The sequence below is a fragment of the Lepus europaeus genome, chromosome 3, assembly GCF_033115175.1.
Source record: "Lepus europaeus isolate LE1 chromosome 3, mLepTim1.pri, whole genome shotgun sequence".
NCBI lineage: Eukaryota > Metazoa > Chordata > Mammalia > Lagomorpha > Leporidae > Lepus > Lepus europaeus.
In genome coordinates, this window is record NC_084829.1 from 9,959,381 (window position 1) to 9,985,059 (window position 25,679).

The window sequence follows — 25,679 nt, forward strand, 5'->3', positions numbered from 1 at the left end:
ACTGCAAAACCCTAAAACTTGGAGCCGGCGCTGTGGTGCAGCAGGTTAATGCCCTGGCCTGAAGCGCTGGCATCCCATATGGGTGCCGGTTCAAGACCTGGCTGCTCCACTACCGATCCAGCTCTCTGCTATGGCCTGGGAAAACAGTAGAAAATGGCCCAAGTGCTTGGGCCCCTGCACCCACGTAGTAGAAACGGAAAAAGCTCCTGGCTCCTGGCTTTGGATCAGCGCAGCTCCGGCCATTGTGGCCAGTTGGGGAGTGAACCATCAGATGAAGGATTCTCTCTCTCTCTCTCTCGCTCGCTCCCGCTCTCTCTCTTACTCTCGCTCTCTCTCTCTCTGCCTCCCCTCTCTGTGTAACTCTGACTTTCAAATAAATAAATAAATCTAAAAAAAAAAAAACACTAAAACTTGGAATAATTCAATCAATTGATGAGACCAAAGTAAACTACCATGATGTATACACGTGTGGATGCAAGTTTGTCTATTGATGTAAACATGATCTTTTTAAGTCTCTAATTTCTCAGTTCTTAATTGTGTGGGTAATATATTTTATTGATCTGTCCCTATCTGAAATTTGGAAGACTCCTGCTTGGGCTTATAAATAGAAAGAGAGCATGCAAGTCCAGGTTTCAAAACCAAAAGATACACAGCCAACTTGTTTTCCTAAATATCATGACCCTTAGCTATTCTTTCTGTATCTCTGGATCACATTTCAAAAATGTGACTACTTCTTACACAGTGTCTGAAATGCCCCCTGTATTCCTGTGATCTTTGGAGACTCTTGGCTTTTCAGCATTAACAGAAAAATGCTTCAAGTTTTGAGAGACAATTGGTGTACCTTCTGGAAAGAAAATTGCATTTGTGCTTGTTGTGACTTTTGAAGCCAACTAGCTGGGGACCCGCATGGCCAAAGAGAACATTAAACCTGAGCATGTTTGAGGAAATAACCATTTGTAGAATGCAAACTATGAGACCCAAAAGTGCAAAACCACAAACACAGTCATCTAGGATCTAGTTCTGGTCTTCAAAAACAGTCATAGAAAAGTCATAAGATGGCCGGCACCGCGGCTCAATAGGCTAATCCTCCGCCTTGCGGCGCCGGCACACCGGGTTCTAGTCCCGGTCGGGGCACCGATCCTGTCCCGGTTGCCCCTCTTCCAGGCCAGCTCTCTGCTGTGGCCTGGGAGTGCAGTGGAGGATGGCCCAAGTCCTTGGGTCCTGCACCCCATGGGAGACCAGGAGAAGCACCTGGCTCCTGCCATCAGATCAGCGCGGTGCGCCGGCCGCAGCACACCTACCGTGACGGCCATTGGAGGGTGAACCAACGGCAAAAAGGAAGACCTTTCTGTCTGTCTCTCTCTCTCACTGTCCACTCTGCCTGTCAAAAAAATAAATAAATAAAATAAAAAAAAAGTCATAAGAAGCACAGTTGCTGTTAAGAGTTAGACTCAAAAATTACATGTTTGTTTTAATTATTTTTAATTCCCCCAAAAGAGAACATACATGTGAAAAGACAGCTCATTCAAGTGTCAGCTCTTTCAAAATCCCCTGAACTTCAAACCAACCTCTGATTCATGAATGATTCCTTTCTCAAACACATTCACGCAAAATAAGTAATATATGCCTGTCCTTTCATTCTAGAGATACGCATTATGAAACTGAATGTAGGCAGATACATAGCTGATCTCTCCCTACATCACATCGACAGTTCCTGTGCTTGTCAATAAGCTGCTTTCCTATTGGAAAGATGGCAGAGTAAGAAGCATCAGAAAAGTCTACTCAATTACGCAAAAACTGCACTGCAACGTCTCTCTGCTGGAACCAGCCTGGACTTCTGGGCTCTAGTCTATGGCTTGCGCCTCCAGGGAAGGGCTTGGTTAGTTAATTTCTATCAAATCCAACTGTTACCTTCATACCAGCTACCGATCCCCACCATCTATCCTTGTGGACCAATGTGTTGTGGGAGTCCTAGAAGGAAACGAAAAAGTGAAAAACAAGAAAAGGGATTACTTGAAGAAATAATGGCTGAAAAATTCTCAAATTTGACATAAACAACCGAGAAGCTCAAAGAACTCCAAGTAGGATGAACTCAGAGATTCAGACAAAGACACAACATAATCAAACTGTTGAAAACAGTTGGTAACAGCCAGAGAGAAGTGACTCACTACACACTGAAGATTAGAGATGGGACTTGGGCACTCCCTTGACTTGCATCCTCTGGTCTGCTTTAACACAAACCAGGAGGAAAAGAAAGCTAGGCATCAGAAGCAATGGGTGGCAGGCCTATTAATGGCTGATCTGTACAGTGATCTGCCCTCAAGGAGACCCAACAGGCCAGTCCACTGCAGTGGCTTTCAATGTGGTAAGCCTGGGCTTCAGCAGAAGTCAGCTTGTGAAGAGCCCTGGCAGCTCTGCCAAGAGTTGGATCACTGGAAATGGACCTGCCCTGGAGACGAAGGACTTCAGGTCAGAGCCACAGATCTTATTGGCTCTAAGCTGAAAAGCCCTTCACTCAGCCCAACTTCCAAAGTGACCACTGCAGCTGAGGGGATGGTCAAGTAGGGTCAGCAACATTGCAGGCAGAACTGTAAATTTCTTGTTAGAGATGCCCCCTGCCTTTACCTGGCCAGCTCTCCTCCCAGGCCAGCCAAGTAATGAAAGTCAACAGAGTGCCTTCCCCTAGGAGGTTCACACCTCCCTTAGGATATACCCCATGTGAAGAGATAGATAGGTCTGGGCCTCTTAACTCACAAGGCCTAAAGCCCACCAGATTATTATCAAGCACCTTCTATCAGGTTCTATTTGCCTCTCAATCAGAAAACTTAATTGTAGCTTAGACAGCACCTTTCTTAGCTCCTCTAATAATGACTCTGTCCTTTGTTCTAGGCCCTGTCTAGTGCACTTGGGCCTCATTCCTTTGTAAACATAACCTCTACTCTACCACCAATGGTTCTACTCCCAACCTGTGTGTACTGATGGTCCTCTTCCCCACTTAATGCTGTATAATTGTTCAGACCTGGTAAATGCCACTCTTAGGATCATTGGTTACTATCCTCACTCTGTCTTTTATGACCTTGTCTAAATATGATCAGAGTCGGTAAACTTGGAAGGCTTCCATAGCCTTGGCAACTCATGATGATAGCCTAGGATGGTTACTGGCGCCATAAACTAGAGTGTCAATTTGTTGGGTCAACAACAGGAGCCACTGTGCACTTGCTCCTCATGTGGGATCTCTGTCCTTAATGTGCTGTACATTGTGATTTAATGCTATAACTAGTACTCAAACAGTATGTTTCACTTTGTGTTTCTATGTGGGTGCAAACTGTTGAAATCTTTATACTAAATTGATCTTCTGTATATAAAGAGAATTGAAAATGAATCTTGATGCAAATGGAAGGGGAGAGGGGGCGGGAGAGGGGAGGGTTGCGGTTGGAAGGGAAGTTATGGGAGGGGGAAGCCATTGTAATCCATAAGCTGTACACTGGAAATTTATATTCATTAAATAAAAGTTAAAAAAAAAATTGGAACGATACAGAGAAGATTAGCATGGCCCCTGCGCAAGGATGACACGCAAATTCGTGAATCATTCCATATTTTTCATTGACCCAGGCTGCTTCCGAGCAATTGATGAGCTAATAAAAAAGGAAACAAAAGGCAAAGGTTCTTTGGAAGTGCTCAGCTTGAAAGACGTGGAAGAAGGAGATGAGAAGTTTGAATGACATCAGTCTCTTCAGCTAGGAAACACTACTACCAATGTTCTTGTTTCTAACAGCACTGTCTTATTTCTATGATCTGCCAAAAACTTCCTCCGACTATAAGTATTTGACATTTTCCATCCTGATGTTAAATGTTTACATAAAAAGACTTTCCTATCCAAGTATAATAATATGGGAATGATTTAGTTTTAATTATAAATCGGGGTTTTGGCAAAAATGAAAAACCCAAAATACGAAGTCCAGAGTAGCATTTTATTGCTAGACTGGCAGTGATGTATCATTTCTTTAAAACTTTCCAGATGAAAGTTTCTTGAGACAACACTTGTGGATAAAATGTTAAATTTTGTAAATTATAATTAGATTTTTTTGGGGGGATGTGTCCTATAACAGAGAATTTGCTAAAAAAAGTGAGTGGGAGGGAAGTTACGGGGGGGGGGGGGGGGAGCCATTGTAATCCATAAGCTGTACTTTGGAAATTTATATTCATTAAATAAAAGTTAAAAAAAAAAAGAAACTATATAATGTCTTATTTCTCTGTAATGAAATGTGTGTATAGGGCAAACTGTATCGTGGCCTAACATAAAGCTTGGATGGTGGCTTCCTGATTATATGAAGATAGATATATAATGATTGCAGAATTTAGATAGTTTTCATTGAATGTGCTGCCATAACTTGGGTTTACTCTTGGTAATAAATAAATTAAAAGATAAATTAAAAAAATGGCCGGCGCCGCAGCTCACTAGGCTAATCCTCCGCCTTACGGCGCCGGCACACCGGGTTCTAGTCCCGGTCGGGGCACCGGATTCTGTCCCAGTTGCCCCTCTTCCAGGCCAGCTCTCTGCTGTGGCCTGGGAGTGCAGTGGAGGATGGCCCAGGTCCTTGGGCCCTGCACCCCATGGGAGACCAGGATAAACACCTGGCTCCTGCCATTGGATCAGCGCGGTGCGCCCGCCGCAGCGCACCTACCGCGACGGCCATTGGAGGGTGAACCAACGGCAAAAGGAAGACCTTTCTCTCTGTCTCTCTCTCTCACTGTCCACTCTGCCTGTCAAAAAAAAAAAAAAAAAAAGATAAATAAAAAAATGCACCTTGTCAAGAATAAGTAATTTGGTCAACATATGAGGTAACACATCAATAAGTTCAAAACATTAACTCTCAGTGCAATATGGCTTGGTTTATTTTAAGTATTTAAGAAATAATGAAAAAAATAAATCCTCTTGTACTTTCTTATCTGAAAATATGAGTTTTCTGTAGTTTGTCTTAAATAATCAATGTTTGTCAACATCTCTGTTCTCTCCAGAGGGTAGTAATTAGGATTGAGCAGTAAATTGTCATTAATGTACATAAATGTAAGTATCACATGCATCTTGTAAAATAAACATCTGGTGAAAATCTTGAGTGAATCTATACATTATAAAATGGAAAGCATTTTTCAATGTTTCCTAAAAGCCTAAATAACTTTTATTTCTTTCCTAAAATTGGGGCTTTCTGAGTAACATTATTCTTAGTTTATAATCTTCATATTTTTCCATGGCTCTGCATTTTTCCCATCCTTACTTCCCTCCATATGTCTGTTGCACAGTCATTTAAAGCAGCAAGATTACGTTAATTACCAGAGACAAGTGTTAATGGATTTTAATTTTGCTTTATTAGAATTTATGCAAATTTCACTGTTGAAACTCCAAATAAAATCCTTACAGTCACTTTTTTTTCTGTTGACTTTACTTTGTAAAAGAGAATAAAGTTTTCATTAGTATTTGGTCACAGGATGGTTGATTCTTTTTTTTTTTTTTTTTTTTGACAGGCAGAGTGGACAGTGAGAGAGAGACAGAGAGAAAGGTCTTCCTTTTGCCGTTGGTTCACCCTCCAATGGCCGCCGCGGTAGCGCGCTGCAGCCGGCGCACCGCGCTGTTCCGATGGCAGGAGCCAGGTGCTTCTCCTGGTCTCCCATGGGGTGCAGGACCCAAGGACTTGGGCCATCCTCCACTGCACTCCCTAGCCACAGCAGAGAGCTGGCCTGGAAGCGGGGCAACCGGGACAGGATCGGTGCCCCGACCGGGACTAGAACCCGGTGTGCCGGCGCCGCAAGGCGGAGGATTAGCCTGTTGAGCCGCGGCACCGGCCGATGGTTGATTCTTTTAACTAGAAATAAGTGTCATAAAATTATCTCTAAAACTGTGTGAGTTTCATAATTTGTTAATTAACACTGATACCTTTCCTCTAAAGGTTCAAACATTGAGCTGTTCTTTCTGATATGCCTTTATTGTCTCTAGGGTTTTATCTTCTTAGTTGTTTTCATCTTGATCAAAACATAGGCATTGTCATACAACCAATAATATTCTTTTCCTTCCATCCAATAGTTACCATGACATAAGTTTGTCATGAAGCTGCTCTGATGACTTAATAAATACTCTGCTAAAGGAAGAGCAATGTAAGAATTTTGGATGTATTCTTGACTCTAAAATTGTCATATGCAGGAGACAAAAACACAATGTTGAGCTTTCGCATATTCAAAATCATTTGAAGATACTTTGTATTGGAATATAATACTTTCAGCCGGCTCCTCGGCTCACTAGGCTAATCCTCCGCCTTGCAGCGCCGGCACACCAGGTTCTAGTCCCGGTCGGGGCACCGATCCTGTCCCGGTTGCCCCTCTTCCAGGCCAGCTCTCTGCTATGGCCCGGGAGGGCAGTGGAGGATGGCCCAAGTGCTTGGGTCCTGCACCTGCATGGGAGACCAGGAGAAGCACCTGGCTCCTGCCTTTGGATCAGCGTGGTGCACCGGCCACGGAGGCCATTGGAGGGTGAACCAACGGCAAAGGAAGACCTTTCTCTCTGTCTCTCTCTCTCTCTCACTGTCCACTCTGCCTGTCAAAAAAAAAAAAAAAAAGAATATAATACTTTCACATAAATTCTAAGCTATAAATTGTCATAACAACATAAAAGTAAGGGCTATTATCCTTTCCTTCCACGTTAGGAAACTGAAGCACTAGCTAATGTCCTAGGTCATACAACTACTAACTGGCAATGTCAGGACTGGAACAGTTCTACCTGACTCTAAGAAGAATGATTTTTTTCTTTGATATCTTAGATGCCTCAGCCACTGGAGTTGAGGATTAAGGTAAGTCGGGCCAGCTCACTAGAAGCAACTTCTCAAATACCTGCATCAGGTAGCTGTTAAATAATGTCTGTAAATTCTCTGATATTTCTCTCTTCACAAGGTGGGATTTCATGGTCTAAACCTTGAGAGAAGGCTGGACTTACAGACTTGCTCCTGACAATTGTTATACAACAGACATGAAGGTATGTCCATTCCAGGACTAAATCATAAAGACTGAGATTTCTGTCTCAGGGTCTCTCTCTCTGATGACTCACGCTGAGGGAAACCAACTGCCTTGTCTTGAGGACACTCAGACCGGCCTGTGGAGAAGCCCTTGTGGCTGGGAGGTGAGCATCCCCACCAGGAGCATGTAACTAAGCTTCTCTCAAGATCTCACCAAAGCCTCAAATGGGGCAGCCTCAGCCCACATCTTGACAATGACCTCCTGGGACACACAAGCCAGAAGCAGCCAACTAACCTGCTTCCAGATTCCTGACCTCCTGAAACTGTGAGATAATAAAGGCGTATAGTTGAAGCCATGCCCTTCTTGGGGTAACTTGTTATGCAGCCACTGGTAACTACTACAATGCACTTGTCCAAACCTCTCATTCTTTTTTTTTTTTTTTGACAGATAGAGTTATAGACAGTGAGAGAGACAGAGAGAAACGTCTTCCTTCCATTGGTTCACCCCAAAAATGGCCACTACAGCTGGCATTGTGCCGATCCGAAGCCAGGAGCCAGGTGCCTCCCCCGGTCTCCCATGCGGGTGCAGGGCCCAAGCACTTGGGCCATCCTCCACTGCCCTCCCAAGCCACAGCAGAGAGCTGGACTGGAAGAAGAGCAACCAGGACTAGAACCTGGCACCCATATGGGATGCTAGTACCACAGGCGGAGGATTAGCCAAGTGAGCTAAACCTCTCATTCTTAAAGATAGAGAAAATAAATGGAGAATGGAAGCCTGGGGCCCAGAATCCTATAAAATATTAGGTAGTATAAGCAGAGATAAAAACGTCTAAAACTCATAAGGCAGATAGAAAATGGAACCATGGCTTCTTGGAGCTGTCCACCGCTAGCAGCGTACACGGTTAACAACTGAGCCTTGGACTCAGAGCTTCCTAAGTTTAAAAGTCAACTCTGATATTTCTCATGTAACATGTACAGATTATTTTACCTCTCTATGTGTCAGTTCCCCTGAGCATCGCATGGAAATATTACAAGATATCTCAAAGTTCTTGTAAGGATTAAATACGATCTCCATGAAAAGTACCAACCTTAGTTTCTAACACACAGTGAAGGCTCCATAAATTCTAATTTTTCAATGAATAGTAGCAGCACAGTTGAAAGGGGGCAGAAAAGAAAAAGAATTTGCCTTTGTGAATGAAGGCAACAGCTGGAGCCCTGCTGGGTCATGTTGTATTGAAATTGGCAGAATTGGAGTCAGCTGGGTCACATGGGACCCAGCGACTCTATGACCCTGGTGGTCAGTGAAGTCATCCTGGGGAGCATGTGGAGTTGCTCATCCCACAGAGCATGAGCTCAGAGTTCACTGGTTGTTTAAATGGTATGAAAGCTGAGCACAAAGCGATGGAGAACAAGGTGGTTATGAAACTTGGCCCAATGACCAAGTACAGGAGTTGGTCAAAACACAGTTGCACTGTTGCTACCATTTGGCCTCTTTCTTAGGACCAAGAGGGAAGATCCTGTTATACAGAAGTGAAGCGCATGTACTTCAACATCCAAGGATGGGTTTCCAAGCCTGAGACGTGGTATGTCATTTCACCTTGCTCAGTGTGTGTCTCAGATTTTTCCCACTTATGCCCAACGAAGAACTCCCTTTCTCCTACAGAGAAGCAAAACCCTCCCTGGAATGACAATTCAGGGTCTGAAAAGGCAGGATTTGGAAACGGCAACAGTGCCCACCCTTATAATGAATGCCAGACGTCTTCAAAGACCTGCCTTCACCTACAAATGAAACTAATTATTACTCTTTTTCTCTGGGAGTCTCTCACTGTGTTTTGCGGGAGCAACAGCAGCTGGGTCATCCCAGGCAGTTTATTCTCAAAGGCCTTTCCATAAATCTGTTTTGAATTCTACAGCCCACCCTCCCCCACTACCTAAAAGAAATATTCAGGAAATAGAACCTAGTAAAATGATTTATAGCAGCCCACAGTCTGGTGGGGAACAAGCCATGATTGGGACAATGAATTCCAGCCCCTCCTTGGCCAGGCCTAGGTGTAAACAGAGTTCTAAAAAAACCAGGTATGAGCCACGGTGCTCTGTCGAAACTCTAGGGCAAAGAACTAGAAAGAGAAGGAACAAAGCTTACCCTTTAAAAATAAATTTATAGAGCAGCTAAGGAAATGAAAGTATTTAAAAGAATTTCAGGACTGGAACAGACCTTTGAGCCTCTTTTAGCTCAGCGTCGTTGTTCGGTTCTTTTCCCAAGCCACACACCGCATGCCACCTGCCACCCTCATTTGAAAGCAGCAAAGAACTGAAGATCCAAGCTGTTAAGTGGTTCCGTCCACTCCAGGCAGACTAGGGGCTCATCTTTTGGACTGCTAATCTCACTCTCTTCCAAAAACACTAAATTTGCAAAACGTAGATGGATGGACCAAGTATGGTAAATCAGAGTAGCTCTTTCTAGGATACGATTCTGTAGGTTCCATTTCTTATCTGGCTGGTCATTTCTGACCATAGAATTGCTTGCAAATGTGCTCTGCTAGTGCCCATGTTTTGTTTTTTTTTTTTAATGTTTTTTAATTTATTTGAGAGGTAGAATTATAAACAAAGAGAGGGAGAGACAGAGAGAAAGGTTTTCCGTCCACTGGTTCATTCCCTAAATGGCCACAACAGCCAGAACTGGGCTAATCCAAAGCCAGGAGCCAAGAGCTTTTTGTGGGTCTCCCTTGCAGGTTCAGGTGCCCAATCACATATCCCAGGCATAGCAGAGAGCTGGATGAGAAAAGGAACAGCTGGAACATGAACCAGTGCCTATATGGGATGCCAGCGCTGCAGGCAAAGGCCTACCCTACTATGCTATAGGACTGTCTATAAGATTATATCCTCAATGTTGCTTTCACTGAGAAGCTTTTATAAACCACCCTTGCTTTAAAAAAAAAAAATCTGAGTGGTACACAGGAAAAATGTCATCTTCATTCATCCTCATTTTTGTTTGTGCCTGTTGGTTCACTCTTAAAATTCCACCTGCACCCTGCAACTGGACAGTACTAGCACTAAAAGTGTGCTTTCTTGTTGTTACATTGTCTTTAACTATTCAGCTCCTGCTATATATTGTATGTATTCAGGAAGAAGAATCTGTGGCTGTATCGGGCGCTCCTGAATTCCTTCAGACGTTCAAGAGCAAAAATAAAATCAAAGATGAATCAAAACAAACGAGAAAAAGTGGAGAGAACTAAGAAGGAGGACGTACTCAAGGGTGGGATTCCTCACAGACTTCCATCTTGTCCCTGCTGCTTCCAAGGTCACAGCAGAATAAGGAGAGTCGGACGTGGGCCAAACAGGACGCTAGGGGAGAGAGACCACAGGAGAAGAGAAAAAGGCGAATCTTTAATTGTAAAGATGCCAACATGTATTTTAAAAGAAATGAGGGATTTTACAGAAATAAATCTTGTCACCAGGATTCTGAAATTTTTATTCTATTTTTCTGTATCTTCTGCAAGATTAATTCTTAAGTTTAATTGTGTGTAGGAATCACCTGAGGAGCTAATTAAATATTCGAATTACCACATTTCACCCAGATATGCTATGAGGCTCAGGAACTCAGATTTCTAGCCAGCCTCTTGCATGATAATTCTAACTTAGGTAACCCCATGAATATAAAAATATTTTTGTACAAATCTAAAAAAAACTACCTACTGAAAGAATTTCTTTTCTTTTTTTCCCAAAATCTTGAGTTCTTAAAAATACAAGAGGGTCTTCAAATTTCATGGAAAATGCATATTACAAAAAAACTGCTTGGATTTCAAACCTTTTTTGCAACAAAATAAACTTTTCTTTTAATTTTACTTTTCCACAAACTTGTTGAGTCCCCTCATATCCCTAAAACCCATCCCTAAAAATCCATATCCCTAAAATCCCTAAAAATCCAAGTCAAGCTAAATCAGAGAAGCATGAATTCAACATTAAAAATCTATTTTAACAGAATCTGTGAAGAATATTTAACTCACAAAAAGAATGAACATATCAAGAAGTCAGTTTTATAAAATATCATTGTATTCGCCTATTTATAATTCTACTCTTTAAAACAAGCAAACGCATTTTCCTCCCAAAAAAAAGTCACATTTAGATAGACAGATCCCAAAGGGGAAAAAAAAAGTCACACTATCAAATACTTCTTTTTACCCTTTTCATGAAACAATTCACAGCCAAATACATTTAGCACATTAGGTCTTTGATCTCCAATTTCAACTAACCAGTAGGGTAATAGTTACATCTGAGGTCACAATGAGGTCTTGACCTCTCTTGTGGCTTTTTTCTTCAAGGAAACTTCAGTTTTCATCATCAGCTTCCAAATAGCCCACTAGTTGCCCAAGTGCTCATACCTTATATCAGGACAAATAAATACAAGCCTGAGTGAGTGCAAGCAACGTTCATTAGAATATTATTTTACCACTTGGTTCCTCATTAAAATCCAAACAGGAAAAATCATCCAAATTTTTCTTTAATCACCTAACGGTGTTTAAATTCTTGAGCAACGAGAGTAGCACACGTATTTCCACAACATGAAGCCTTTCGATGCACTGTTATACGAACGAAAGCAGCCATCTGATGTTGTCCTGTAATAGCTTTATTTCTTCAGAAGTTGCATTGTTCTTTTCAGGGAAGTCACACATAGATTTATGGTAAAGTAAAAACTAATATTACATTTGGAGTATTGAACTACTTAAAGATGCAATTAAAATGATAAAGTTAGAAAAATCCATTCAAAGATCTTTTACACACTCAAATGCTCTTTTCTTCGGAAAGCTTGGGTGAGAATTGGCATGAAAATTCTGCTGCCTGATTTCCTCCTCACTGACTACAGCTGCTGGAGAGTTCATGAAAGAGCAGCGCTGCCTGTCAGAGCGCATTAGCAGCTTCGGAGAAGGGGACAAAAGAAGAATGTCCTCACTATTATTTACGGTTGTGCATTGGGGTGAGTTGAGTCCCGCTTTTTCCTACCTGAGCAGTGGGGAGAATGTGTCATCGCTGAATATGACATTTACACCCCAGTGTTGTGCTCTATGTCATCATCCAGTGTCATTTTAGGATGTCCCTCTCCAACAAAAGTAAGTACTACAGATGCTAAATCAACAGTACTTTGAGGTTGCTTGTTCTCTACAGCTTTCTATGCGTAAGTGTATTTCAGTTAAGTAAGTGGAGTGAAAAAGTAGTTCTTATATAATCTGAAGATCTACAAGTCCTTCAAAATGTAAATAGAAAGACGGAATGAAAAGATAGTTTTTAGGAGAAAAACTTTTTGAAATACATGCATATAGGTGTCTTCAGCATTTCATGATAATGTGTATTATGGAAAAAATTGTGCATGGGTTTTAAGACTTTTTGCACCAAAATAAATTTATCAATGTGTTACATTTTTCCATGAGCCTCTTGAAGTACCCTCATAAATATTTAGGTATGGTTGGATGGTCTTGAACTGTGTGATCTAGGGGGAATAAAATAATGAGTAAAAATATGAAGTCCTTGCCTTCACAGATCTAGACTGGAAGGCAGATAATAATAAAATATTCACAAAACATGTACCTATATGTTGTACAGGGTGAAATCAAAAATAGTGAATGAATATAAGTTTCAGAACAAATTAAACGCTCAGAGAAGACTTTACTAAGAAAGTGACATGGGAGTTGGTTCTTGGGGGTGAGTAGGGGTTAACCAGGGAACTGGTTAAGTGAAGAAGAGGCTGGGTGGAAAAGCAATGGAGAACGCCACAGTTGGGGACAAGGTTTCAGTGAAGGACAAGACCAGCAGGAGCATGGCACGTCCAAGGAAAGTCTGTGCGGCTGGAACACACAAAGATGAGGTAGTAGGACACAAAGTACGACTGGGGCAAAAATGCAGCACAGGAAGTCTTGAGCTTAGGGCTCTGATCTCTACCTGACACTGGGGAGCCACTGAAAGGATTTATCTGAGTGAGTGTGAACATGTTTGCACTCTGACAGCACTGGCTTGGGAGGAGGGGTATCACATGATCATTTTCACACTTCAACTGGATGGAATATGGAGAAGAGGTTGATGATTGGAGTGGGGACCACACAAAATGTGAGGACCAGATAGGAAGCTGATGAGATGGTCCAAGTAAGAGATGATGGATGGATAGCCTGAGACAATGAATAGGGAGCACATAGGGAAAGAAGTTCCAGCTCAGAAGTGGATGGCCAGTGCCTAGTGACCATGGATCAAGCCTGGGTTTTAGGGGAAGACAGGTCATGTCTTTGGTTCTGAAGATATGAACTTTGAACTGCCTTTGAGAGAGTTAAATAGAGGTAAGAGTAGATAACTGGCTAATATAGACCTAGAGCCCCCAGAGCAGACCAAGGCTAAACTTACTTGAGTTGTGAGAGAGTTATAAAGAATGTATAGGATTTTAATATAAGGAGACTAGGAGAAATTCCAGAAAGAACCCCAGTAATCACACTAAAGTGGGAACACATAAGATCTGGTCTTTCATTAACCACTAATGCAATGTATTTTCTTTTATAACACAATTTAATCAAGTCCTTTAAAAAATGAGGCCCTAAAAGGCATTAGTCTATTATTCTCTTTTTCCTCATCCAATGGAATGTTAATTTTAAAGTAGACTCACATCTATTAGATGCAGTAACTGGCTTATAAAGGGTGAGTTCCTACATCCTATGAAATTTACAACCTCCCTTTTCCTACAATCACAATTTACCCAAAAATTTCCAGAATTTCCTTTAGAATTTCTTTCATTTTAAGGGCAAAAAAGTGCCTCATAAGCTTAACTATTTCTATAATCTGTTAACAATATTTGGGAAATTTTTGCTCTTGTTCTGTTTGTCTCAAACACGGAGCACCAGTTTGGACATCCTCAACCTACTACTAATAATAAAATCTAAATTTGCAAATTAATTTTTATTAAGTTAGCCTATATGCAAGTTATTCTTTTTAATGAAGGTCAGGCTCATTGATAGCACTCGAATATGTTTTCTCAAGAGGAAGAAAAATGTGTGGAATTAGAGTAAATTTACAGGGACTTGAAGAGGGACAACAACAAGATTACCTTATCTGCATCATAAGCCATAGGATATCAGATTTGTGAATGTCATCTCTCACATACGTTGTGGTGGAATAGCTGAGAACTACTTCTCTCAACAGAAGAGATTTTAACCCCCAAATAGAGAGCACTGTTGGAGCTCAGAAAATGATACTCCAAATATGGCACCTAGGTATGCCATGTGCTGTGATCTAAAACACTGGAGTAGCCCCAGAAGCAGTCTCTTTCTGACCTCCTTCTACCCTTCTTTCTTATCCCTTTCACCCCCCAAAGAAGGCCATAGAAACTGGAATTCTTTATCCCCAAGGCAAGCCATAGAAACTAGAATCCCTTTCTCCCAAAACTAACCATTAAACCAAGAACTATTTTATTAAAATTGATTTATTTATATTTGAAAGTCAAAGATACAGCAAGAGAGAAAGAGTTTGAGAGATTGGGGGGTGGGGGAGGGAGAGAGGAAGAGAGAAATCTTCCATTTGCTCGTTCACTCCCCAAAGGCCCACAATGGCTGGGATTGGGCCAGACCAAAGCCAGGAGCCAGGAGTTTCATCCTGATCTCCCACATGCATTCAGGGGCCCAAGAATTTAAGCCATCTTCTTTCCCAGGTACATTAGCAGGGAACTGAATTGGAACCGGAGCAACAAGGACTTGAACTGGCATTCTCCTTTGGGATGCTGGCATTGCAGGGGGCAACTTAGCTCACTGCATCACAACGCCAGCCATCTGTTCCCTGTCTCTCTTTCCCTCACTCTCTCACCATGTCTTCCTCCCCTGTTGCTAATGTATATGTGGATGTGATTTCTTAATGACCAGACGAAAGTTTCTATGAAAATCCTTGTGTAAGCATGAAAAACTCACAAAATTACACCACAATGCCAGCCCCAAAACCTAGAGCTATTCCTCCAACCTTCCTGCCCCTCCCACCTCCCCACCCCTCAAAAAAGAGCTGGTCTTAAAGAAATCCTCTGACCTACCTTATCAGATATGCAGGCCATAAGACCCTCATTCCAGGAGAAATGCCACACAATGAGCTTAAGAAAAATCTGAACAGGCCTTGCTAAATTTCTCCACTCGGTCTATTACCACTGGGTCACCCCCTTGTGTCCCCAATCACATTTTACACAGCTGTCCATTCTTCATTAAATCTAAGCATAACAATACAGTTTCCCCTCAGTCTTTGGATCTTCTCTCTGAAGCCTCCTGGGTCATAAATTCAGTATGCTTTCTTCCTATTACCCCGTCTTTGGTTATAGAAGTGGAAACCATGACCCTAATGGTGCATGAGGGAAAGCATCAGAGGTCCCATAAGACTAGCATCATAGCCATACAGTCCTGGTGCCCAGTGTGAGCTGTCTGAGACACATGATTCTCCAAGACCCTACAGATAAGATCCTAGGACATCAGACAAAATAATAGATAAAAGGTAAGATGTTTTTAAAAGATTTATTTATCTATTTGAAAGGCAGAGTTACAGAGAGAGAGAGAGAAAGAGGTCTCTTCCACCAGCTGGTTCACTTCCCAGATGGCCACAATGGCCAGAGCTGAGCCAGTCCAAAGCCAGGAGCCAGGAGCTTCTTCCAGATCTCCCACACAGGTGCAGGAGCCCAAGGACTTGGGCCATCTTCTTCCAAGGCAATAGCAGAGAGCCAGATTGGAAGAGGAGCAGCTGGGACTTGAACTGGCACCCACATGGGATGCCAACGCTGCTGGGAGAGGCTTCACCTGCTATGCCACAGTGCTGGCCCCCAAAGGAAAGATTTTTTTTACCAAGATCAGCTCTCCCTGACCTCTACCTGTTCTACTTGGTACAGAATGAATGACAAAAATAATTTGTCTTAGCCCTTCCTCGATAAATTCATGTGAGTACAAGAAAATCATTTGTTTGGATGGTGATTCTGTATAAGTGGTTTGGGGATACACATTCATAATGGATCCTTTCTATTCCAGGGACAGTGATCTCTTTGCTGTTCTTGTTTTGTGTCTGGAGAGTTTGCCTTTGTGAGAATGTTCTCTCTGATTTCTGCAAGCTGGGGAAGCAAGTGTTGGCGTGCATCAGGCAGTCATTGGAATAGGCTAGGAAGCAAACCCTCTTTGGTGTACTGTGCCAGCTCTCCAGGGAGTTTGTCTTACAAGAGGGCTCAGCACAGAAGGGGCTTTTGTCATGTCAACCTTCTGTGCTGGCTCCTGTGGAAACAAAGGTGTGTGGGAATGTTCTGGGTCTTAGGAGGGTTGGATCCTTTTTCATCTCCTTTAAAAGACATCTCTTTCGTCTTGGTTAGGTCATAAAAAGCCATTGGTTTTGGTACTGGGTCATTTGTTAGGTACCTTTGGTTTAAAAGAAAAGGGAGCGGGGAGGAAGATAGGAATATTTGCTATTTGTCCTGAGTGAAATCTGATGAAAGAATTCTTGTAAGCGCTGTGTAGTCAGAAGCAGGGTAAATGGCGAGCTGATTTTCAGGCTGTAATTTACGACCTGTGTTCTATCTGGTGGATCCTCCTTCCCCAGGGAGATCTTCTCAGCCAACTGAAGCCCCTTTTCTCAGATCCCCTACTAACCACAAGTTTGGTTCCTCTGTCTGCTTCCTTTCTTGTTGCCAGGATGTTTTGCTAAGAATGATGTAGAACTGCAGTCAGTGGCCTTACTGAGAAGTTTTAGGTCTCTGCAGAGGGCCCGTGTCCTGGCACAGCGTGTTAAGATGTCAGAGTGCCAGTCACTACATGAGATCCAGCTCCCTGCTAATGTTCCTGGGAAGGTAGTAGAAAATGCCCCAAGTACCTCTCTGCCACCCATGTGGAAGACTAGAATGTGTTTCTGGGCTCCTGGCTTCAGCCTGGCCCAGATCCAGCTGTTGCAGGCATTTGGGGAGTGAACCAGTAGATCTCTCTCTCTCTCTCTCTCTCTCTCATTCTCTCTGTCTCTCTGTCTCTCATTCTTTCTCTCCCTTTCAAATAAATGAATAAAATCTTTCTTAAAAATCTCTGCAAATGAACTCCTCTAAGTTCTGTTTTCCATTTATTTCTGCTTCTCCCTCCTCGTTTTGCAACCCTGGAGCTTCCGTGCAGTTCCTCTGACTCTTATACATTCCCTTTCAGGCCCCAACCTCTTCCCTTTTGTAGTCACAGAGTGGAAAGTTACTCAGCCAGAATTTGGAGTCCTGGCTCCCAGTGTGAGGCTTATTGGCAGGGAATGCCATTGGGTGGAGACACCTTGCTCAATCTTAAAGGTATGGTTTAGAGATCCTAGACCTCAGACAAGAGCCGACAAAAGGGACGGATTCCATCTACGTCAGCCTCCTGGATTTCTGCCTGTGGGGACCAGTTGAGCAAGAGTGGTGAGCTCGACTTCTGACCAAGCCAGGATCCCTAGGAGGGTTGAAGGAAGATTTTTCTCCCCACTTGTAGGAAAAATACTACAATCACACATCCCTCTCAACAATATTTATCCATTCTGAAAAATACACCACTAGGCAATTTTCTCATGCCACTATCAGCATATGCAGGAGCTGCAAAATATTCATAGAAAAATGCATAAGTTTATGTTGGTACAAAATAAATATTGAAATTCACACGTAGTTTTTTTATAGTATGCATTTTCCATGAACTTCCTGAAGATATCTTGTGTTAGATGCAAAAGCAGTAAATTCTGATATTTTTCTTATTTATACAGTACCAAGAATTTTCTTTAAAATTTTTCAATATGTGTGCTATTCTAATGTGCTAAGTATTATAAACTTACTATTGAAGAACTCTTCTCATGGTTAGAAGCATGATAATTTACAAGTCCTATAGAATAGTTATCATTCAGTCATCTAGGTAATAAATTTTTGAGCACTTTTCACTCTAGATTGAGGGAAGCCAAATACTTAAAAATTAAACAATCCCTCTTATAAAAATCCATTAGGAGAGAGGAAAACCATCAAAAGAGATAAAGAACTTCATTACAGAAGCAGAGTATTAGGGATGGAGAAGTGACCTGGGTGACTGTATACAGCTTTACATTTTGAGTAAAAATGTGAAAAACAGACAAGAGTTTGGCAGGTGCATAATTTGAGGGCAGACATTCCAGAGAGAGAGCACAAAATGTCCTAGGACAGCTGAGCCTGAAAGACCTCAGGATGTTTACTGAGAAATAGGTAAGTATGGGTGACTGGCACTCGGGGGACTCTGAAGGGCATTGCATCAGGAAAGTAGACTTGGAAGTCAAATGCAAGGACACACAGTATCCAGTGGGCTATGAAAGGCCACTGAGGCTTTTCAGCAGAGAAGTGAAAGGATTCTATTTGGACTTTATTAAAAAAAAAAAAAATACAGCTCGAATTCCTTTTCCAATTTTTTTTTACGATTTTTACTTATTTGTTTTGAAGATAGAGAAGAAAAGACACAGAGAAGACTTATCGTCCATCTGCTGGGTCACTCTTCAAACGCCAAGAACAGTCAGGTCAGGGCCCACTGGAAGCCAAGAGCCAGGGACTTTATCTGGATCTCCCACATCAGTGGCAAGGATCCAAGTGTTTGGGCCATCTCCACTTCCTTCCCAGGTGCATTAGCGGGGAGCTAGATCAGAAGTGGAGCAGCTGGCTTCCAAACAGTACTCCAATGCAGGAAGCCAGCAGTACAAGCAGCAGTTTAACCCACTGTGCCACATGCTCGCCCATTTATTCGGGTTTTAGATATATGCCCCTAGTAGCAGTGGGAAAGATGAAATGTATGCAAATAATGGAAACCAATATCATGTTTTTCAAGAAATACTGGATCACTATAAATACCAGTTCCCTGATAATCTTAAGGTTTTCATTAAAGTCAAATGCTAATAAAGCTGTTTTTGAGTAAATACTAAAAATAATTCTCAAATCCATGTTCAATTAAGCTCATTGTTTTACATTAAATATCTCATTTGATACACAAAGAGCCTTAAGAAGTGAATATCAAAATTATACTCATCTGATGATGGGGCAAGTTAAATAACATCCAAAATGACATAGCAAATGATAGTTCTGGCCACCTAACTTATTCTATTAAAAATATTATACTTGTTTTCTTTACAGCAATATTGTGATATAAATTTTAAATAATATCAATCGAAAGATGTATCAGAACAGACACACTAAGTTATGGTATATTCATACAAAGGATGTTGTGTAATAATAAAAATTTTTGAAGCATAATAATGCTGTAAAGAAATGTTTATAGCATGATGAATGATAGAGAAAGCAGATAATTATAGACATATGATTAGCTAATTAAAAGGAAGGAAATGGGAATGGGCATTTGACCTAGTGATTAAGATATTAGTTAAAGTGCTCCCATCCCCTAGCAGAGTACCTGGCTTCAATTCCTGGCTCAGGCTCCTAATGTCAGCTTCCCGCCAATTCAGACCTCGGGAGGCAGCAGGTGATAACCCAAGTGCTTGAGTCCCTGCCACCCATATGGGAGATCTGGATGAAGTTCCCAGCTCCCGGCTTCAGCCTGCACCAGCCATCTATCTCTCTCTCTCTCTCTCTCTCTCTCTCTCTCTCTCTCTCTCTCTCTCTCTCTCTTCCCCTTTCAGGTAAGTAAATAAATCTTAAAAAAAAAAAAAAAGTAAAGAATTCTGGTGGCATTTAGCACACTAACAGTGTTGCCGCCACCACCACCATCATCATCTAGTTCTAACATTTGCATCACTCCAAAAAGAAACCCCATATACATTAAGCCATCCTGTTCTTTTCTCCCTGCCCTAGTGCCTGTCCATCACCAATCTGCATTCCGTTTCTGTACATGTGTCCAGTCTGGACACTTCACAGACGTGGAAGCCTTGACGACCTTTCACATCTGGCTTCCTTCACTTCAACGTTCTCAGTGTCCATTCACGTGGTAGGATATATCAATGCATCATGCTTCTTATGGCTAAATAACATTTCACTGTGTGGCCACAACCCAATTTTTTTATCAAGTCATCCTTTCATGAGCATTTGAACCATTTCTACCTTTTGGCTATTATGAATGATGCTGCTATGACTTTTTAAATACCTATAAAATTCTTGATGGCCAAAGGTCATAGAATCTTGTATGTGGAATTATAAGAATCAAATATCAAAATAGAGAAGTATGCAAATCATTAACTCCCAATAGATCATGAGTTTTGAGTAAGTGATTTTCTTTAAGATGAATATCACTATGAAGATGATTGATCTGGACAATTACACCATAATCAAATATCTGTAAAATTGAGGGAAATTGTCTGATTGGTCAGTTTGATACTGGGCAAATTTGAGAAAATACCAAAGGAGTCAGGCAATGAAATTCTGTGAGTACCAGGGTGACCCAGAGGACCTCTTACCTCTTCCTTCTACCTCATTTCCCACGTGAGCTGTCTCCACTTAGAGTCACATATTCTTGACCAGTTTTGCTCCATGTCAACAATTAACTGAATGTTGCAAGGCAAAAAGAACTTTTTCTGCCTCAGAAGTTTCAGTTATTTTAATCTGTAAGACAAACAGGCAATAGATCAACAGAAAAAGAAGCATACAAATGTTTAACTTGCAAGTGCATGGGAGTCACACAAAGTGTGGAACTCAAAAAAGGACCAGATGGCTGATACCTAAATTCTTTCTTCATAGGCTAAGGGAAGGGGGGTTGACGACTTCAGGGGAAAAGTCAATGAATTTTCCGGAAGATGAGTGGGTGTGGAGGACAACGACCTGGGTCAACTTTTATGTTTGACTTTCAGTCCCTTCTTCTGTGACACGAGTTTAATGTCCATTGGTTCATGAAATAGCAGGGAGGCGTACACAGCCCTCTCGTTCCCCGCTGTGGGTCTTCAGGCAGGTAGGAGAACTTCACAGAAAGCCCTGCCTAAGTTTCGGGGGAGAAAGAGGAGTGAGGGACAGGTGGGCAGAAGAAAGTTAGAAAATGCCTTGTTCTGAGGCGGAGTCTCAATTCAAAGCACCCAGAGTGTCACACTGCCATACTTTGGGGTGTCATTTTCTGAGCCCCTCCAACGTTAATATGCTTTCAACCTACGGAGAGGAGTCCTAGTAAAGAACCATCTGGCTGTTTTTCAGAATTCTGCTGCCTCCCTACTCCCAGACTGTCGGCTCCCAAATATCCTGCTTCGGCTGGACAGCAATGTAGCTTCCTCCTTAGAAAACTGGGGGCTGGCCATGCCCCAGCAGGTCACAGCATTGACCAGGGGTCTAACAAGGGATAACAAATACCTAATGTGGTTCTCCCAGAGGCACTCTGGTGACTCAAACGTCTTTATTGAAACACAGTGCACAGCAGAAAAGAGAAATTATATAAGAAATAAAGAAAATGAAAAAGAGCAAATGCTCAGGACAGAACAGCAGAGACAAGGCTTGGACTGGCATAGAATTGCTCCCATAATGAGCAGAGAGAACAGGGGTAAGACAGTAGGAGGGGGAGAAACCCAGGTGGCCACTGCCATTTCTGCCCCCTATAGGTGTGTGCAGGTTTGTGTTATTACAGGATACGAATTGTTATATTAGCCTCATTCAATGGTAGGTCAATTTCTAACAGAGGGACCAAGGAAAAATTTACTGTGATGTCCTAAGGATTAGCAAAGAAACCCAAAATATTTTCATTTCCCTTAAAAACAAGAGTCCTTTCAGGTACAAAGTTATGAGAGATATCCAAGTTCCCATGACCTAACCCTAAGATTTTTATATTCTTCAATCACATCACTTCTCAACTGTCATCTTTTCAGAAAGAATGATAAAACATCTGTCTTTGTATAGCACTTACTCTACTCTTTGCCTCATTTTAAGTATTTTTTAAACATTTAGCAAGTCGTTCCCAGGAGAATATCAATCACCAGTAAACACGGCCCATTTCCAACGTATGTCTTAAAGATGATACATCCAGGGGACTTCCACTGTGTGCCGTGTGATACCTTAAGTAACCTGAAAAGCCACCTTCTACAAAACATCCCAGAACCCTCAGAGAAGCGTATCAGAACTCACAGAAAGGCAGGACTAATCCTTGAGGGTGGAAAACAAAGAGAGCTTGAAAACAAAAGGGTAAAAATGAGCCTATATATATATATATATATAAATATATATATATATATATATATATATATTTTTTTACCTACTGGAGCTAGCAGAGGAGTCAGAATAGTGTTGTGAATTTGACATGGTAACCCAGGAGCTCCAGTTCTGATGATCATAAATAGATAGGAGACAAAAATTGGGGCACACACAAAGAGGGGGGCAGAGTTGGACCTGAGGCTCTGGACAGGCAGCCCTTGGAAGTCTAGTAGTTCAATGAACATTTGAGAAAACCTCTGTCCTTTCTCGGAGGAAGACGATACAAAAGTTGAACTGTTTTTGCTTAGACTCTAAGTGAAAAAGTAAAGGCTTCTCTATAATTACAGACCTACACAAGTTCAAGTTTCAAAATGATACCACCTGCATGGATGGTCCTGGAACACTCAGCGATGTTAACATAAAAGTCTGTTTCAAAGCTCGGGTAACACAAGTAATTTCTCTCTCCAAAGATATATGCTCGATTCATGCTATACTGAACTTGATGAAGCCTATGAAAAATTATTTAACAATGAAAAATTATACTAGGAATGAGAGTCAGAAGGAAAAAAAGGTATAAAATTAAATCTCCCATAACTTCAAATCATATAAATTTTATAGAACAGATAAAGAAAAAAATATAAGATATGAGAAAGATACACTATCAAAAAAGCTGTGTAGAGTTTGCAGATAACTAAATAGAACTTGTAAAATAAATAACAGCTAAAATTAAAAATTTAGCAAAGGGTTAAAGAGCAGATTGGAAAAAATGAAAAAGAAATTAGGATATAAAGCCAAAGGAATTATCCAGAATCCACTTCAGATGAAAAGAAATTGAATATATGAAACCAAAGTTAAGGGTCAGTGTTGTGACACAGTGGGTTAAGCTGCCACCTGAAACACCACATCCCATTTGGGCACCAGTTTGTGTCCTGGCTGCTCCACTTCTGATCCAGCTCCCTGCTTATGCACCTGGGAAAAGCAGAGGAAGATGGCCCAAATCCTTGGGCCCCTGCACCCATGTGGGAAAGTAGATGAAGCTCCTGGCTCCTGGCTTCAGCCGTTGAGCTATTTGGGGAGTGAATCAGTAGATCCCAATTTCTCTCTCTCTGTGTCTCTCTGTCTCTCTCCTTCTCTCTAACTCTGCATTTCAAATAAATAAAAATAAATCTTTTTTATAAAAAAGTTAAGGAACAACAGACTGAGGAGACACTGCATTATTGACATAATGAAACTTACAAAATTGACAACAGGAAGATTAAGGAAGACACAACATTTGAAAAGAGAATAACTGATAGGCTTTCAAAATTAAAGGCACACATTTTCAGATTCTACAATTAAAACAAGCTCTAAATCAGAAAAATAGATAAAATACACTAAGGCAAATTATCAATTATTAAAGACAAAAATATCTTTAGAGAAACTAAGAAAATATATTTTAAAAAAGAACAGAGAAAGTAAAGTCAAGCATAAAATAAGTTGTAAGACACAATCCAAACTAAACAATACACATAAAAGTATAAATATAATGATTTTAACATAGAGGATTAAATTCTATTTACCTGCTATTTTTGTTTGTTTGTTTGTTTGTTTTACAATGATCAGGATTTAATTGCAAACCGGAGCAAACCACAACGTAGTGGATGGAAAACAACCTAAAAAACAAACACAGAAAGTCACCAGCAGAGCCAATCTCAGGAAGACTATCTGGCTTCCCTGCTGTTTTTAAGAAAGACTGAAAACACAGGAATGGACAAAATACCAGAAAAAAAAGCACTAACAAAAGGAACCTGTAATTACCCATATTAATCAGATAAAATACATTTAACTAAAATCTATTAATTATAAAAAGGACTGCTTTTTATAATCATGAAATGTGTATTTCATCCAAAAGTAAAATAGTTCTAAATATGTGCACTCAATAAGATAGCCTCAAAGTATATAAAACAAAGAGAAACGGAGTTATAAAAAGCTGACGGACTGACAAATACATCATTAGTATAAGGGTTTTAACATGCTTTTTCCCTAACTGCATATCAAGCAGAAAATAATTATAAAGACTGAACAATGCAAAAATAAGTTTGATCTAAATGGTACATATAGGATATTGCACTAACAATTGAAAAGTACATGTTCTTTTTAAGTATACATGGACTATTTATAAACTTGACCATGTAAGCAGTCACAAAATAACTAACAAATCTTAAAAAAACAAAAGCGTGGAGATTCCAATTTCTGATCACAATTGACAACAAAAAAGTTAGTTAAATCTCTCATCATCCGTGTCTTTGAAAACAAACTTCTATACAAAATAATGTGTAATAAAAAGATTAAGGATAAAATGTTGTATTTAAAATTAGTTAACACTTAAACAGCACATACAAATTTGTAAGAGAAATAGTAAGACTTCAATAGACAACAGCTAAATAACATAAATACTTGAAATTAAAATTGACAAATAAATAAAAATATCTAATCTTATAACAGTGGAAGAAATACAAATTAACCCAACACCAAAATACGTCATTAGTATCATTGCTGCTCTATTTTAAGATGAAAATTGTGTAAGTATGCTGTTGATCACGGTGCAACCTGATATAATTTGGAGATTCCATATTGAAATATGGCTGAAGAACTATACAATTCTTCCTGCTCTTCGATGCAGTAATTCCACAATCGAAAAAAAAATTTCTTTGATAGAACTTGCTTATCTTTGCTAGATTGTAGGAGCCTTTTATTTTGTCACAACCATTGAAAGAATTTTGTTTTCTTCACCCAACAGAAAAATGTACCAATTTCTTCAAAAAGTCACCATTAACTTCAAAAAGTCACATTCCTGCAAAACAACACATACAATTTTTCTTTTTAATAATTGAACAACTAACTCCAGGTAAGATAAGAAATGCAATGAAATCACATCATGTATGTTAAATATGGATGAAAATACTTAATTTGCATAAAGAATTGTTCCTTATTAATAGATCCTAAAATAACTAAAGAGAATGCATAAAGGGTTACATATAGCTCTGTTTTTTATTTTTTTATGACTCCTGGAGGTTTAGGATTGTTGGCTTGTGTGTGTATGTGGGTAGTGTGTGTGTATTGTGAAGAGAAAAGAGGATAGCAAATGAACTTGTCCATTTTGGAAGTGTGTTCTACTAAACCAAAGTTTAATAAAATTTTCTTTATATATGCTTAAATAAAATTTAAAAACAGAAACTCCCCTATTGTCCAGCCAGCCAACACAGATGAGGAGTCTCGTTGGTTCCAAATGGCCATGTTAGTCATGTTTAGGGGAAATCCAGGTCCTCATCAATGACTCCTGCAATTACTGAAAGAACCGGCAGATAAGAAAGTCGGAGGGTTGGAAGAACAGTAAGAAATTTGGCTGTTCAGCCACCCCCTTGGGGTATCTCGCCTTGTACTGAGCATCCTTGGAACTCATGAGAGCTCTCTTCCTGGTATGCAGTTGATAACCAATGGGTGACTCAGAAACAAGAATTCATTGTTTTCTCTGCACTGCTAGATACAGAGCTGTTTTTAAAAACCACAGAACTCCAAGTCCAGAGACTTTTGCA

At 40.7% G+C, this 25,679-nt stretch overlaps 1 long non-coding RNA gene and 1 other non-coding gene across 2 annotated transcripts; both read left to right on the forward strand.

Moving 5' to 3' along the window:
• The first annotated feature begins 3,491 nt into the window (after positions 1 to 3,491).
• On the forward strand, positions 3,492 to 3,601 carry LOC133757210 (U6 spliceosomal RNA). Its single transcript, XR_009865587.1, has one exon. It is a non-coding gene; the product is annotated as a U6 spliceosomal RNA (small nuclear RNA).
• Positions 3,602 to 3,721: 120 nt separating this feature from the next.
• LOC133756733 (uncharacterized) lies at positions 3,722 to 4,439 on the forward strand. The gene is made up of 2 exons (XR_009865538.1): positions 3,722 to 4,126; positions 4,231 to 4,439. It is a non-coding gene; the product is annotated as an uncharacterized LOC133756733 (long non-coding RNA).
• Positions 4,440 to 25,679: the final 21,240 nt, after the last annotated feature.